A 16635-nucleotide genomic window follows, 5' to 3' on the forward strand; every position below is an offset into this window, starting at 1 on the left:
ATTAACATTATGGCCAATTCTAAATATTTCCTTTTTGACAAATGACAGTCTTAAAATTTTCTATAGATCAATTAGGAAAAGCATGATGTGTCGATACATTATATTCTTTAGAACATAGCCTAACTCCCCACTTTAATCTCCCCTCCCCATTCAAACCAAATGGAACAGCATTACTCTTTATACAGATCTCAGCATTACTAAAAATCTACCATAATCAAGAGATGAGATAATTTAGTTTATTTTTAAAAGTTATAAACTTCTTCTAAAATTCTAGCTAATTATCTACTTACAGATTAGTATTCCTGAAACAATGATTTGACTAGCTAAATTTTTTATCACCTGTCCAATGCCTGTAAGACAAATGTTAAATGTCACAGCTGGGTATTCAAGGCACTCTATCAACCGTACCCAATCTGTCTCTTCTTTACCTTATATGTTACTCCCCTATACAAACCCTCTATTCCATAAAAATTTTGTGAGGTAAATATTGACATTTACTTTTTTTTCTATTTGACTATCCAGTTTTTCTAGCGTCATTTATTGAAAAGACTTTCCTCTTCTCATTGATTTACTTTGGAACTTTTGTCAAAAATCAATTAATCATATATGTGTGGGTCATTTCTGAGCTCTCTGTTCTGTTCTACTGAGCTATATGCCTATCCTTATGCAAATACCACACTGTCTAGATAGATTACTGTAGCTTTATAGTAAGGCCCAGAGGTGGAACATCTGGCTAGAATAAGCCAATCAGGATATTCCATCCTCCCTCCACCACTGTGATTATTGTTTTGGGCAGTAGGAGATGGGGAGGCAAGTGATCTAAACCAGTACAATGAGAATTAATTTTAGAGCACTTGCTGGGAATTTTAGGACACAACTGATCTCTGATACTTTAGACTGGTGCTAAACAATACAGTAGCCACTAGCCACATGTGGTTACTTAAAAGTAAATAAGATTAAAAACTCAGTTTCTCAGTTGCATTAGCCACATTTCAAGTGCTCAACAGCTACACGTGGCTACTGGCAACCATACATATGGAACTTTTCCATCGTCACAAAAAGTTCTATTAGATAGTACTGCTTTAAATGATGCTATGTGCAGATGTAAGGCCTGGAGCTGCCACTGCCATTTTATCAACATGAAAAAGCCAGCATGAGGACAAAGCTAATGAAAGGCATAGGGCAAGACAAGAGACCTGGAACCCCCTTCAACAGAGCCTAATCTCTCCCACACTGCTGGAATTTTTGTTATGTGACATAACAAATACTCCTATTTTTAAGACCAGTTTCAGTCAGGTCTTCTGTTGCTTGGAACCAGAAGCAACTGACTAATATGGTATAGTTTTCAAAATGCTTTCACATCCATTAGTTTAACTGATTGTGAAAACTCACAAGATTTAGAACTTTAATACTGCTCTCTCTGCCCTGTTAAACATTGCACTTAGTAACCTGGTACAGCATTCAATGAATAAATGATTAATAAAGCTAATACATGCTAGTTAGAACACTAAATAAAGAAGTTTACTTTCCATAACTAATAAGTGAAATATCAAATAGGATTTGAGAGTCTAACATCAAACACCTTGAACAAAATGCCTAAATGCCCACCTAAAATGTTATTTTCTACTGTTCTACAGAACATAACTGGTAGGTTTTTTACACCCCAAAGTAACGAAACAATTTTTAAGAACTTAATTCAACTATACAAATGTGGAAAATAGGAATAAAAATATTTTGATCATATAATATAGGATAATCCTATATGAATACTGGTGGCATTAAAAAAGCAAGTTAATTGTTTTTAAATTGCTAACATTTTTTAAACAATAAGAAAAGTTTACCTTCTGATGTTTTACCACTATTAAAATGAGAACTATAAGAAACATTCTTAGAGTAAAGAAACAATCACATATCAATTGCCTAAACATACAATAACATTCTTCATAGAATACTCTCAGGATACACAATTATTAAAGCACATGTTAGAAGTTGTGAATCAACTGACTAAACAAAAACATGGAAAATTACAAGGTATTTCTAATTTTCTAAAATATAAATCATACTATCACTTGGAATTTTTTACAGGTACAGCACTGATTGCATAATTGTAAATCAAAAAGGAGAGTTATAACTAATTTATGCAAAGAAGATACTTTTCTCTCTGTAGAATACAGATCTCTAAATAGTCTCTCTCAGAACTGAGCCACAAAAATAACTACAAAATAAATATGAAAACTATATAGCTGTCTCCTTCATTTTACATGTGTTTGAAGTGCCAGGTTTCAAAAAACTTCATGTCTGCATTAGCCACATTTATATAAGAAAAGTGGAATATCACTTAGACTATACATGTATCTCACTGTACAAGCATACACAGAACACTGATAAACATGGTAAGCATCCAGCATTTTTTGCTGTAAATGATCTTCTAGCTCAAGTAACAGTATAATATTTATATGCTGAATGATTAATATTTGATGGGAAACATCAAAATCTTGGCATTCTAAGGGTTTTATTGATGCAAAACATTTGTACATATTTATGGGGTACATCTGATGTTTTGTTACACGTATTGAATGTGTAATACTCAAGTCAGAGTATGTGGGGTATCTATCACCTCAAGTATTTATCATTTCTATGTGTTAGGACTAGCAGTCTAAGAGTCCTGAATCCACAGCGTATTCAACTAACAGACTTCTGTAGTAAGATAATAAAATAGCCAACACATCATCTTTTAGAAAAAAGGCAGCAATATGGCCAGTTACCACTATATTCCCACAATACCTGGTACACAGTATAATAAATATCAGTGTACTAAATAAAAAATGCAGGAATAATATATTACATTCAGTATTTTTACCCCTTTTCTCTTTCTTTCTTTTCTATCTCTTTCAAAAATTATCACGTAGTTCTAACACAATTTTTTGCTTGGGAAATGCAAGACAGTGAAACCTAAGCAGTCATTCTATTTAGCTCTTTCAGTGGCTATTCAAACCTTTAGGATAAAGTCAAGGACCTTATATGGCTCATGAGGATCCAGTTTACTTCTAGGTCTTAGCTATTTCCACTCTTCATACTATACTACAGCCATACGTAGCTGATTCCAACTTCATAAATGAACTGTGAGGTTTCTCATTTCTTCATTTCCATATAAGCTGCCCTCCTGACCTAGAATACCTTTCTTCTACCTCATCTACCATATCCTTTAAAGGACTCTGGTGATAGTGTCACCTGGAGGAAGTTTCTCTGACCACTCTCCCAGTCCCTTTTATCTTCCCTTCTCGTTGATCAAAAATTTGACCAATGTATCAAACATCTTCCAGAGAAAAAAGAACACTTTCTCCGATCATAAGCACTAAAACACTCAATTCCTGACACTTACAGACATAAAAAAGACACACACATATTCATCAATAATCACAAGAAATGTATTACATAAATGTCAGTTATGTATACAAAGTGATATATCACCTTTTCCCCCCATGAACTCTCATTTATGTATCTATGACATCAATCTCTGATGGATAAACATATGACCTCAAGACAAGAAAACCACACTTAGAGATGCACAGTTCCTTATAAAAAGCACATAAATGAAAACCAATAACTGTATGATAAGTAATACTCAAATACACAGCAAAATAAAAACAGCAAAACTGAAATTGCAAGAGCTCTAGTGATTGCTGCGTGAGGTGATGGTGCAGGACGTGTGGGAAGAGGAGGCCATGAGGATTGTGTGCCTCACCCTGTGAATCATCATCCTGCTGCTCCGGGCTCTGTTAGGAATAAAAGAGCAGGGCAGGGGACTGGAGGTGAAGGGAAGCTTTGTCTTGTCTTCAGATGCCTCATTATATTTTCCCTTTCCCTGCCGCTCCACTGCAGCCCTGTAAAACATTAGGCAAGCTTCTTAAATACTCCCTGTCTGTTCCATTCCTCATCTATAACATGGGGAGAAAAAAATGATTGGCTCAAAAAGCCTCTTTGAGGAAATTATAATACTGTCAGGAAATCTAAACAGAATCATGTCTCCAATTCTGTAGGGTCAGCACTAGACGATCTCAAGAGACAAAAATCATTTAGCTTTCATTTTTGCTCACCTGGGAAATCAGATTCCATTTCCCACCCATGCTCGCCACACCTCTCAAAGAAGCTATACCTCAAAGAAGCTCTTATAACCATGTAGAATACAAACTGAAATGTAACCCATGAGAAATGTGTTCCCTAGTTGCAATTCACATCAATACTGGCATACTACTTTGAATTGCTTTTTAGGTTTAAAAAATTATAATTTATGCTTGCTGACTGCTTGAAATTATTTCAGGGAATATTCTTGGGGATAAAAATATTTTAAAAGCTGGATAACCACTTCTAAGAGATTGTCTGTTACCTCAAAGCTTTTAGTCTACAACTGTATGTAGGACAAGTTAATTCAATTGCTTAGGCCTCATCTCAAAAGGTGCAGATTCAGTAGGTCTGGAGCCCAAGAACTTGCATTAAATAATGTACTCCTGGCATGATCGCTTTTTACCACCATCTGTTTTTATTTTACAATTGACAGATGCATCTTATAGTCATTTCCCATCTTCCTTTAAGACATTGATTATTTCCAAATTCCTTTGTAATTTGACAATAGGCCGGCATGATTAAGACTTTAAAAAGCAGATTTTCTCTTCCTTCAGAACCCAAATTATCACCATCTTATTTCATTTATAACTGTGCCTCAATGGTGATGTGAAATGGGGACCAAAATAGGGATTCAATAAGGTAATACAAATAAAGTCATTAGAAGAGTACCAGGCCATACTAAATGCTTAATAAATGTTACCTATTATTCCTATTGCAATTACTGTCATTAATTTTATGTTCATTATTGAGGAAAACTTATTCATGGTTGCTACATGTTATAAATCATTGTTACGTATATAAAAATCTTATCTATTTATACTAAATGTTCCAGAGCGCCAATGGATTCAGTACACCGGAGAGCAAAGGGAGAGGATAAAGTCAGAGACCTTGATTCTAATCCTACTTTCACCACTAAATTGCTACATGATTCTGGATAAGTCATTTAACGAGAGTCCCAATTTTTATTTCTGAAAAAAGCTTGCCTTGGATGTGAAGATCAAATGAAATAATGCAAGAGGATTTTTTTAGTTAAGTTCTGTAGTATTCCTGTGGTGAAAAAAATACCACTCTTTGGAAACAGTTCCAAAGATATGAACAAGAGAGATAAATGGCCACAGCCCCTGTATTTACATCCTTAAATGACAGCACAAAGATCTGAATTGCCACATAAGCAATTTACTGAAATGTTCTCCAATGCTACCAAGTCAACTATTTTTAAAATATTATAAGAAGGAATATTTAATTTTCAAGTATTCCTATAAAATCAGAGGAAAAAAGCATTAATACGAAGGTAATCTCAGGTATTTCTTATACAGCAGCTATTAAAATCTTCACTTCCTGCATTTTAGCATTGTTTTTATTTTGATGCACAACCCCAAAGCCTCTATTGGTTCTAGGCTTTTATTTAGTATAAATTCAACTTATAAATATATGCAGGTGTATAAATAATGGTGACTGCTTGTACTGGTGGTTTTCATCTCCTGTTTCTTACACTCTAGGACATGTCTAATGTTCTTATAAAATTATATAACACACTTCATAATTTTCAAATCTTAATTTACTGAAAAGATGCAGTGCTTAGGAGTTGTAACATTTTTTTTGTACATGTAAACTAAATCGCTACTTTTTGTAGGACCAAACAAAAATCTGCCACCAATTTTGGTTTCAATGTTTAATAACATGAGGAAGATAAAATGTATGTCTTTATTGATATTCTTTGTGGAATGTCACCTAATGAATATGGGAAATAAAATAATAAGACTCATTTTTTAAAGAAATGTATTCCTAAAAGGCAGTGTGTAAACATTTTCAAATAAGATGTCACTTAAAATACAGCAGTGAAACTCTTCATTTTAATGTAATTGAGTTATGAAGTTGCTTATAAAGCTTACCCTAACAGTAATCCCCTAATTACCTAATGCCTAAGTTTTCACTTTCATAAATTCAGCTTTCTTTATGTAGTAGGGATATATATCTTTCTTTTCCTCTACTCTGAAAGGAGCTATATATATCTTAAAGACATTGCAGACCTTAATTTAAAATACCTAAATGCAATTTAAAATATGTATATGCTGTTAATTTTTTAAAAAACAAAGCTATATAGAAATAATTTTTAAAATTTTATCAATTCTAATCAAAATTTTAAAAATTGATTAAAATTTTAAGAAACTAGTTTTAAAACATAGGTAATACAAAATAAGGATGAACAAAGATAGATGGGTTTCTAGTATGTGGTTAAATCTGAAATGTAGATAAATATGCATACCATGTCTACCTCTATTTATAATCACAATATTCAAATACTAATCACCTTTAATATACTATATATGAATTTTACAGTGCTCCCAGAAAGCATGCTAGCTCTAACTCCACAGACATCATACATGTGCATCGTTGTGCTACAGACAATGCAGGTGTGGTTAACAGCACAGTGCACCCATTCTTCTCTTCCTAGTACATCCCAAAAGGGCTTGTGTACAGGATACAAAAGAAGAGAAATACATCTACAGAAGACTCCATATTAATATACTTGAGACTCCATCAAAGGGTATTTTAGCTATATAGGGAAAGTAAAATCCTACTGATTTTCAGGAAATAGGCCAAGGCAAGTTAGAGGCCTTAAGAAAGTTGTTCACAAAGTTTTCACAGTTAGTATCTGTCACTATTGGTCATGTTACATAAGGAAACACTCTAAAGTAGATCACTTGTAGCTGTTTATGCCTCCATTTACTTCTGATGTTCTCAGTCACATGAGATGGCTAAGGAGTCCAGAACTTCATCACCAACTTCTTAGAAGTTTACATATACATAAAATCTTCAGTTGGTAAAAGTGTATCTCAATGGTTTCCAAAAATATGAGTAGGAAGAATATTCTCGTGATTTGAATTAGAAATCTCTAAATAATATCACCTTGCAGAGCCTATGGCACACAAAAGCCCCTCAAATATTTTTGTAAAATGAGTAAATGGACATCAAAAAGTTTGCTTCTTGTTACTACGACTGCTTGAAAGGAAACTATATGAAAAAGGAAAAAATATTTATAATGGTACTGTAAAAATATCCTTAAATGAGAGACTTGTAAAGCACTTAGAAAAGTGTCTGGACCATAGGAAGCCCTATATAAGTATTTGTCATTACAGTTATCCTGTAAACTTAGCTCTGGAAAAATTGTTATGGAAGAATTCTTGTAGATGCATAAGTATATAAACCATCACATCACTGGCAAAAAGAACTTAGATATATATATTCACTACTAGTGAGAATATAGTTGCAGCATCTTCATATCTGAAAGAAAGCCTATCCTGCAAGTTTAACAACCACTGTTTTATAATGAAGATTAACTCAGTAAGACATTAATATACTAGAAATGTGAATTAATAACCTTATGACTTATCCTATCACAACAAATTAATCCCTGTAATCCAATGTGTCTTCTATCCACTGTATTTATATAATTCAGAACTTCATAAAGAACTATTAGTAAGATTCATGTTAGCTTGTATTTAAGAAATGCAATCAAGAAGAAAACATCAAAATCCCAGCTGATAGCTACAAAAGTTTTCCTTTGTATTGAAGCAGATCGTAATACAGGAGACTGAAAAAAAATGTTTTGGGATTTACTCTCTTACACTTTGACTACTGACCACAACAGAGATGAAGACTGAAGTAGTTTGAAAATTCTGTGAGGATTAAATCAGACTATATTCTTCATATTGTCTAAGGAAGTAAACTTTAGGTTGTGCAAAGTATCCTCAACTTTCAGGAGCCAAAGAACAACTGCTGCAATGAAAGATCACAGTAGTTAGGGTTAAGAAGGTGGTTGCCTTCTATAATGAAACTTCCTAGAATACTTATTTGTTGACATTATCAAACTCAACACTATTTCTTTGATTTAAGGCAGTGGAGCTTTTGAGAGGGCATACGGATTTTTAAAATAAGAAGCTACTTTAAACACAGGAGGGAGACTCTCCATCTCAAGGAAATTCAGGTAAGTCTCTTATAAAGCTTACTAGAATGGTCCCCTAATTTACAAAATTACAATACAAAATGCGTTCATGATATATAACAAGGAAAAAGGTCTGCTGTATAGTTTGTGTTACATAGAGGTGATAAGATATACCATAAAAGCTAAATAATGTGATCAAACAATTTGCAAATGACATAATCACAATTGCATTAAGGGGTCTGGAAAAAATGTAACCATATAGTCTAATCAAAGTGATCGACAAAAGCAAAATCAAAAGCTTCATACACAATTCAGGAGAGGCTTACAGCAGTGAGCCCCTTAAAACTAGGGATAAGTCAAGCAGCAGAGATGAGTCCTAGCTATAATTATGCTATATTTTTACTTTTCATTTGAAATAATTGATTATAGGCTAAAAAATAATAAAAGGTTTTTTTAAATGTAAGTAGCAGTTTTATTGTTCGTAGTATTAAAAAACTAAATCAATCACTGTCCAAAAAGGAACAGCTAAGGCAGAGAAATATAAGGAAAATTTAAAATACATTTTCTAAACTGTTATATAATCTGTGAAGGCAAATAAATTAGATTCCTATACAATAAAATGAAGTATCTTTATCTTCATTTCAATTATTAGAAATAAAATCTAGATTGGGACTTCATTTATTCTTTTAGTTAGTTTAGCATCATCTTCACATGGTTTCAGCACTTTCACCAAGGAAATGCCTAATTTAATGAAATATTTTTCTAATATTATAAAACTAAGCCAAAGTATGTATTTTGCAAATAATTTTAAAAAATCCTTCTTTTGAACAAAAATGAAACAAAATCTCTATACCTAAACAAAAAAGACAAAAGTAACCATGAAGCTAATTTAAAATGCAATCATCAGAAATATACATGGAAAAGTTACTTTTACAGGATTTTGAAGCAGAAAAGAATTAAAGGGTGAAGCATATTGGTTTTCCTTTTTAAAACACTATTTCTGAGCAGAAGAAAATCATTCTAAAAAAGATTCCTTTTCTTTTTCACTTAATTAGGTTGGAGGAACTATGAGAGATACAAAATAGGCAGCAGATAAACAAAGAAAATGACGACTTTCTCCTCTCCTCCAACCAAAGCACTATTAAAAAAACAGAAATATTACTTTACCCAATTTTCTTCCCTTTCATTAGTGTCTAAAGTTATAAGTTGTCACTGACATAATGAAATGATTAAGACATATTAAAATTGTAACTCCATACTGTCTAAAAATGATATAGTTTCTTACAATATTAACTTAAAAACTCCTTCAAAATAAGTAATCATAGATGAAATGTTAGATTATACTGGTGCCTATGGTAAAACAGCCTAGTCTACTTTGTTTGAATGAATAGGATATGCTTATAACACATGTGGATCATCATGCAGCAATATTAGACCCTTCTAAGAAACAACCAAAAGTACATATACCTGATTTATGTTTTAAATGTCAAAATCAATCTGATAGTTAGTTATTAAATGAAAGATTTAAGTTTTACTTGCAATTCACACATTACTAGATATATGTGTTACCTCAACAATATCCGAGTTGGTTCTGCTTTCATGAGGTTCATTATATTCTGTATACTTGAGAAGAACTTTGTCCATATCAGTGCTGGCATACTGAAACAGTTTGTTAGAGCTGTTGAAAATGATGAGTGCTATTTCACAGTCACAGAGCACACTAAGTTCATAGGCTTTCTTCATTAATCCAAACTTTCTCTTCGTAAAAGTGACCTAAACAATTTTAAAAAAAGTATATTTTTATTAAAAGTATCAGTAGGCTTGAATATAGGCTATCTGAAGACGAGGCTTCTTTTCATACTAAGCCAGATTTCAAAGGTGGAAAAGGTTCCTAACCTCATGTTCCACATAAGCCTCACCTTCCCCCATTTTGCTACAGTCCTACATTTATCTTATATCCAAGGGCTCTGAAAGAGTGGTCTCCTGGGGAGGTAGTCCCTTATCCTTGGTTGCCACTCCACTATCGAAGGCAAAGAACCAGAAAAGGAAGCAGTTGACCAGTGGTCCCTTCTTATTCAGCTTACAAGTGTTACCATGGAAACCTTAAATCCCACCCCAGGTAATCCAGTATCACCCAGACTTTAATCCCTAAACAACTAAGTTTACTCACTAATTTACTCACATCCCCTTCTATTGCGCCCAGTGAAACTGACAGTCTAGGTTCAGCAAATTCCCCAAAGTCCTCAAATTCTTCTTTAACTATCGCTTTCTCTAAGCACAACCTATTACCTGAAATTCTCTCAAATAGAGACCAAAATTTTTTGACTTGTTTTAAATATTTACATCCTTTATACTCAAGACCCTAGAAGATAAGTCCTTTTTGTTCCCTATTCTCTCTTTCAAACTATTTTTCCTTCCTCCCCCTTCAAATCAAAGCTCATACTATGAAATTATACCACCCAATAATCCACCCTGAGGTAAGTAAGAGTTATCCTTGATCTCTCAATTCTAACAAGGGATAGGGAAAGAGGGTACATAGGAACTCTGTATTTTCTGTTCAATGTTGCTATGAATCTAAAACTGCTCTAAAAAATAAAGTCTATTAAAAACGGTTTTCAAAAAGTTGGTAAGAATGTACTTTTGAGTAACTTTTGGAATTATGAAACAACATAAATAAAGTTCAACAATCTCTTTCCCCTTTGATATCTACCATATGCTTTTCTTCGAGTTTTGTCTAACTATAGGCCTAGATTTAGAATAAATAATTGCAGTAGCTACTGAAGAAGCAGAACATCTACAGTATGATGGAAAGCAATTGTTTCCACCACAAATTTTTTTCACAGGCATAAAATTAATTTAATATCCTCTTATATTAAAGGTATAATATATACACAAGATATATATAAAACAGAAGTAGCAAAGAAAACGCATTTCACATGTACAATTCAAAGATGTTTATGCATTTTTCAATCTGTTCCATTTTCTGTGTAGAATGATAAAATCAAAAGGTAGTAGAGTAGTTCAATAGTTTACACTAATTTAGGCAAGGTATCTGTTTTGTTCCTTCTGATAACACAAAATGCATTTAACATCTACACATCTTAGCATTTAATATTCTTAAAGCCTTATATTTCCTTTATATTTCTCTAGTACATGAAGTATAATACTCCACATATTATATGACCACTCAAACATTCTGTTAGCAAGTAAACAGTGAAAATAGGGTTGAGAGAAGGTTTTTTTAATTTAAACCTTCATTTAACAAGAACATTTAACTAGCCAATGCAATCTAGTCTGTTTATGGCATATATACATATATATGTGTGTAAATTTACATATATATGTAAATTGTGCCAAACATCCAAATCACCTTTTATGAATTATCTTTGAATACTGGCCTATATTTCATACTTTAAAATTCTCAATGTGAAACAAATTACAAGCAAAAGATATCAACATCTGTTGAAGTATTTGTTTTTACAAACAGATTTTAGGAACAAACAAAAAGAAAATGGAATATAAGGGGGGAAAGCAATAGGGAAGGAATGAGAGGATACTGTCTATAACTTCATATGAGTATTCTGCCTAGAAGATTAGATAACAAAATATAACAAGTCACAAAGCAGGAAAAAGCAGGCTTGAAATTTTAGTGTTTTCAATTCAAAAGTAGTTTTCGGCTGTCATACAGATATTTTCCTTCCAGACATTAGCTTTATAAGATATCTTAAAGTAAAAGTCAGTAAAAGCCACTTAATTAGTACAACATTAATTAGTAACATTGTAATACAGCCACATTTCAGTTCATAAATTCCATGTGACACAGGTAACCTAACCTAAAATTAGGCTAGAGAATACTAACTACATAATTACAATTCAATATTCAATTTTACTATTCCAAGATGATTATTATTTTTAAACTGAATATTTTAATTACATTCGAATGATGTAAATTCTCTATATTAAGTTCAAAAGAAATCACAAAATTTAGTTTTTAATTCAAAATGGAAGAATAAAGTCAAGTTTGCTCTTCTCTACCCCTCTAAAAACACTGACAAGTATGTACATACATAAGAATAAAAAAGAGACTGGGTTTTCTTCAAGGAAAAAGAATCTTAAGGCATGAATTTTCATCTGTCAATCTGATGAAATTTAGATAAAAATGAAGATGGATTCAGAAAATCTGTAGGGAGTTCTTCACAAAAATGGCAATGTAAGAGTCCTGGGAAGGTCCAGCCAAAGATTCTCTGATTAGTGTTAGAAGATTCAGAAGTGTGGAAAGCCCATGAAATAAATGGGGAATTAATTGGTAGAGACCCGTTTTAAACAGAATGCCGAGGAATATACAAACAAACAAATAAGAATGTCAAAGCTATTTTTGTTAGTTTGTACCTAATATCATTGCCAAAAATGTGAGAGAGAACAGAAAGACCTGAAAAGTAAGCTGATAGAACTCAGAAAAAAATCAGAATAGAAAAAAAAATCAAATCATAACAGAGATTAAAGCCACAATAAGGAAATTCAAAGAATCAAAACAAAATAAAATGAATAGAGAAAAGTTGTTGGGTATGGTTGACAAATAACGAAGATACTAAAAATTAAGTATCTTCCAAGGAAAATTATTTATTAAAAAATAAAACAAAACATTCATAAGCTACACTCTTCTCTTACAAATAATGAAAAGGAATAATCAAATTCATGGCATATTCAAGTTATTGAATATCAAGGTCAAAGAAAGAATACTGTGTGCATCAAGGCGGGAAAAGTAAGTTACCCCAGAATTAATCTAGGCACAACTAAAGGTACTATGAATCCTAAGGAATAATGGAAAAAACTATGAGAAACCCCAGATGCTATGCTGGAATATGTACAGGGGCAGGGACGTGGAGGCTTGTAGCCTGGAGAAGAAAACAGCCAGTGGGACTGTTTGGGTTCACCTTATGCTTCTCACCTCCATTTCTGGGGACACTCAACGCCTGCCACCTCACAACAGGAACTGGCAGCCATGCTGGTGCAGACAGATGTCCTCTAGAATAAAACCAAGGCAGCACAGAAGCTCTGCTGAGGACAGGAGTCGAAGCAAACAGGTAGGGTTTGACTAACCTCTGGCAGTGAACTCCCAATCACTCTTACTCAAAACCTCTAAGGTAAGTAGATTACCATCCAGAGAAAGTCTCTTTTTCTAGTATTTTTCTCCCTGAAGGGCTCAGTGTGAAGTTGCAATCTGAGGAGTCCTCTGAGGATATGGGGAGTGATATGCTAAACTATGACTTTTTGGATGCCTGGGCCCTCAACAAATTGAAATGTTCAACTAGGATGGTATAAACTAGTCCAAATACAGAAAAGACCACAAGGAGTAAAAAATCGACTATACTGGTAAATTAAGAGACATATTAAATTGGATTACAAAAACAAAATCCAGCCAAATGCTACCTATAAAAGACATACTTAAAGCATAAGGATATGGTGAGGTTGAAAGTAAATGTAGGGAACTAGACCTGTCAAGAAAATACTAACCAAAAGAAACATGTAGCTATATAAAGGTGAGGTAAAGTAGATTTAAGACAAACATGCCTTACTTAGGGTAGAGAAAGTCAATATGTATTGCAAAATTCCCCAAGAAGGTATAACAACTCTAAGTATGTATGAGTCTAATGAAATAGTCCCAAATATATAAAATAATATGTATTGAATTAATAAAATATAGAGAGAAACTGATTAATCCACTACTGTGGTAAGTGCAATTATTGATATTTCAATGAACCAAAAAACAAACAAAAAATCACAAAGAATATAGAAGATCTAACACATAATGAAATTGGTTTAAAAAAGATACGAAGAATTGTGCAGCCAACAATGAAAGAATATACATTTATTAATATTTAAGTGCACTTAGAACATGTAAAAACCAAACATGATTTAGAAAATAAAGCAAGGCTTAACACTTTTTTTTTTTTTTTAAGAGTCAGAGTCTCACTCTGTTGCCCAGGCCAGAGTGCAATGGCACAATCATAGCTCACTGCGACCTCAAACTCCTGGGCTCAAGTGATCCTCCTGCCTCAGCCTCCCAAGTAGCTACGACTATAGGTGCATGCCACCACGCTCAGCTAATTCTTATTTTTTTTTTTTGTACAGAGAGGGATCTCAGTATGTTACCCAGGCTGGTTTCAAACTCCTAGCCTCAAGTGATCCTCCTGCCTTGGCCTCCCAAAGTGCTGGGATTACAGATGTGAGCCACTGCACCTGGCTCCCTTAACACATTTTAAAGTGTTTACAATCTACCAGTAAAGGCAATGTAAACCACTATAAAACACTGTAATAAAGCCCTGTCATAAAAATGTTTACCAAGTGTTTTGGTAAAAACTGAAAGAAACTACCTGAAACAGAGACAATACATACAGAATTAATATCCAAAATATATAAAGAACTTCTAAGGAGAAAAAAAAAAAAAAAAGATCAAGCTGGGTATGGTGATACCTGTAGTCTCAGCTACTCAGGAGGCTGAGGCAATAGGATCACTTCAGCCCAGGAGTTCAAGACCAGCCTGGGCAATATTATATATGAAATCCTGTCTCTAAAAAAATAAAATAAAGTATAAACAACCAAGCAGAAAATGGGCAAACCACAAAAATAATTTACATTCACTTTTATAAGACCAGAAAATATATAAAATAAAATGAAAAAAGGGAGAAATACAGAAAAAAGAAAGAAGAGAGAGAGAAACAAAAGGCAGACGAGAGAAAGAAAAGAAGTAAGGCAAAGTATATAGGGAAATAGGAATTCCCATACATTACTATAGTGTATCTGGTATAACCACTTTGGAAAGCAACTTGAAAACATAGTAAAGCTGATGATGGACATACTTAACTCAGCAACTTCTGAAAATACTTATCACAGAGAAATTTTTACCCATGTTATAAGGAGTCGTGTCCACAGATGTATACTGCACTACCACCCACAATAGTAAAAAGCTGGAAACAACATAAATGTTGATATAAGTATTAATGAATGAAGAATATCTATCCTGTAACTAGTACTGAATGAGAATTAGATAGATCTCAAAAACATGACACTGAGTGAAAAGGCAAGTCTAAATGATAATGCCGTTATGTAAAATTTTAAAAACCATGTTGAAACAATATTAAGTATCTGCTGAAATATTAATATAAAGAAACTACAAAGTAAATTCATGATAGCAATTACCTTTGGGAAGGAAAGAAGAATGAGGCAAGGCAAAAGATAAAGTCAGTAAATCTCTATTTTTTTCCTTTTAAAAATAAAAATATCTGTAGCAAATATATAAGAACTGACATATGCTGCTTCTGGATAATGAATATAACAGTCTTTGAAGTATTGTTCTCTGAATTCTATCTTTGGAAAAAGATTTTTTTTGACTACTTTTATTTTTTTTTTTAAGTATATGAGGATGTCTGCTTCTATGTTAGAGGGAATTAGTTGTTGGAAGACCAAAGGACCCACTGAAACCAACTAGAAAAGGAGGATGAAATACAACAAATATCTGTTTATAGACATAAGAAAGCGGCTGAAGCAAGAAAGACTCGAGATATGATTCTAGAGGGATGAGAACCTTAAAAGAGGTAAAATGGTATTCTGCAGCAGCTTTCACCTTGCAGGTATTTAGTGATTCTGGGTATAAAGAAACTAAAAATCTAGCCTTTGGGCAGTGGGTTGCTGCTGAGACACAGACAGCTTTTATCCTGGGAGTTGAAGACACAGAATTGAAGACTCTAGGGACCAACACAACACTGAGAAGGGAGGGGCAGAAACTGAAGTGGTCACACTGCCAGTTGTCTCCTCAAAACGTGCCAAATTCTGAGGCTGTGAGAGGTAGGAGAGGAAGGGAAAGAGGGAAGGAGGGAAAGAAAAAGGAAAAGACAAGCATAAAGCTTCAAAAAAGCATAGTAGAATTTTCTATAATCTTCCTACCCAGAGAAGGTGAGGTTTTAAATTCAAGAAACGCCCAAAGGACTCAGCCTAGTGAACAGCTTTGGAGGGCTGCTCATGAAGAACGGAGTGAACCAAAGAAGACAGAGCCTCACCAAAACTGCAGTCTAGCCTACACTCAAGCCAACCTCTAGTTGGTCTAAGAATTCAATACCTAATTTCAATGGTTAAATAAGATGAAAGCGCAAACCATCTCTGATGGAAGGTAACATAATATGAAATACCTATAATATCTTTTATATACAATGACAGCTAATAAACCACTAGATATGTCAAAAGGCACGATCATATTAAATATAATCAAAAACAAAGAGAAAAAAGGATCAGATATGGACCCACAAGTAACCCAGATATAGGAGTTAACAGACCATGAACTTAAAAGATGACTATGGTAGTATTTTCAAAAAACAGTGAAAAATATGGAGAAAATACATGAAAAACTGGGCCACTTCACCAAAGAACTGAAACTTACAGAAAAGAAAAATCAAAAAGAAATTTCTAGAATTGAAAATCTAATGCTAGAAATTAAGAACTTATTAGGTTGTTTTAACAGCTAATTTTAAAAAGCAGGAGAAAAGATTACTAGAAATTAAAAACAAATT

At 33.3% G+C, this 16635-nt stretch overlaps 1 protein-coding gene across 2 annotated transcripts in view; it reads right to left on the reverse strand.

Moving 5' to 3' along the window:
* MEF2A (myocyte enhancer factor 2A) overlaps window positions 1-16635 on the reverse strand; it is a 120716-nt gene that overhangs the window by 88247 nt on the left and 15834 nt on the right. The gene's annotated exons all lie outside the window — the stretch shown is intronic.

The sequence above is a fragment of the Propithecus coquereli genome, unplaced genomic scaffold, assembly GCF_000956105.1.
Source record: "Propithecus coquereli isolate 6110/MARCELLA unplaced genomic scaffold, Pcoq_1.0 Scaffold20, whole genome shotgun sequence".
NCBI classification, from domain to species: domain Eukaryota; kingdom Metazoa; phylum Chordata; class Mammalia; order Primates; family Indriidae; genus Propithecus; species Propithecus coquereli.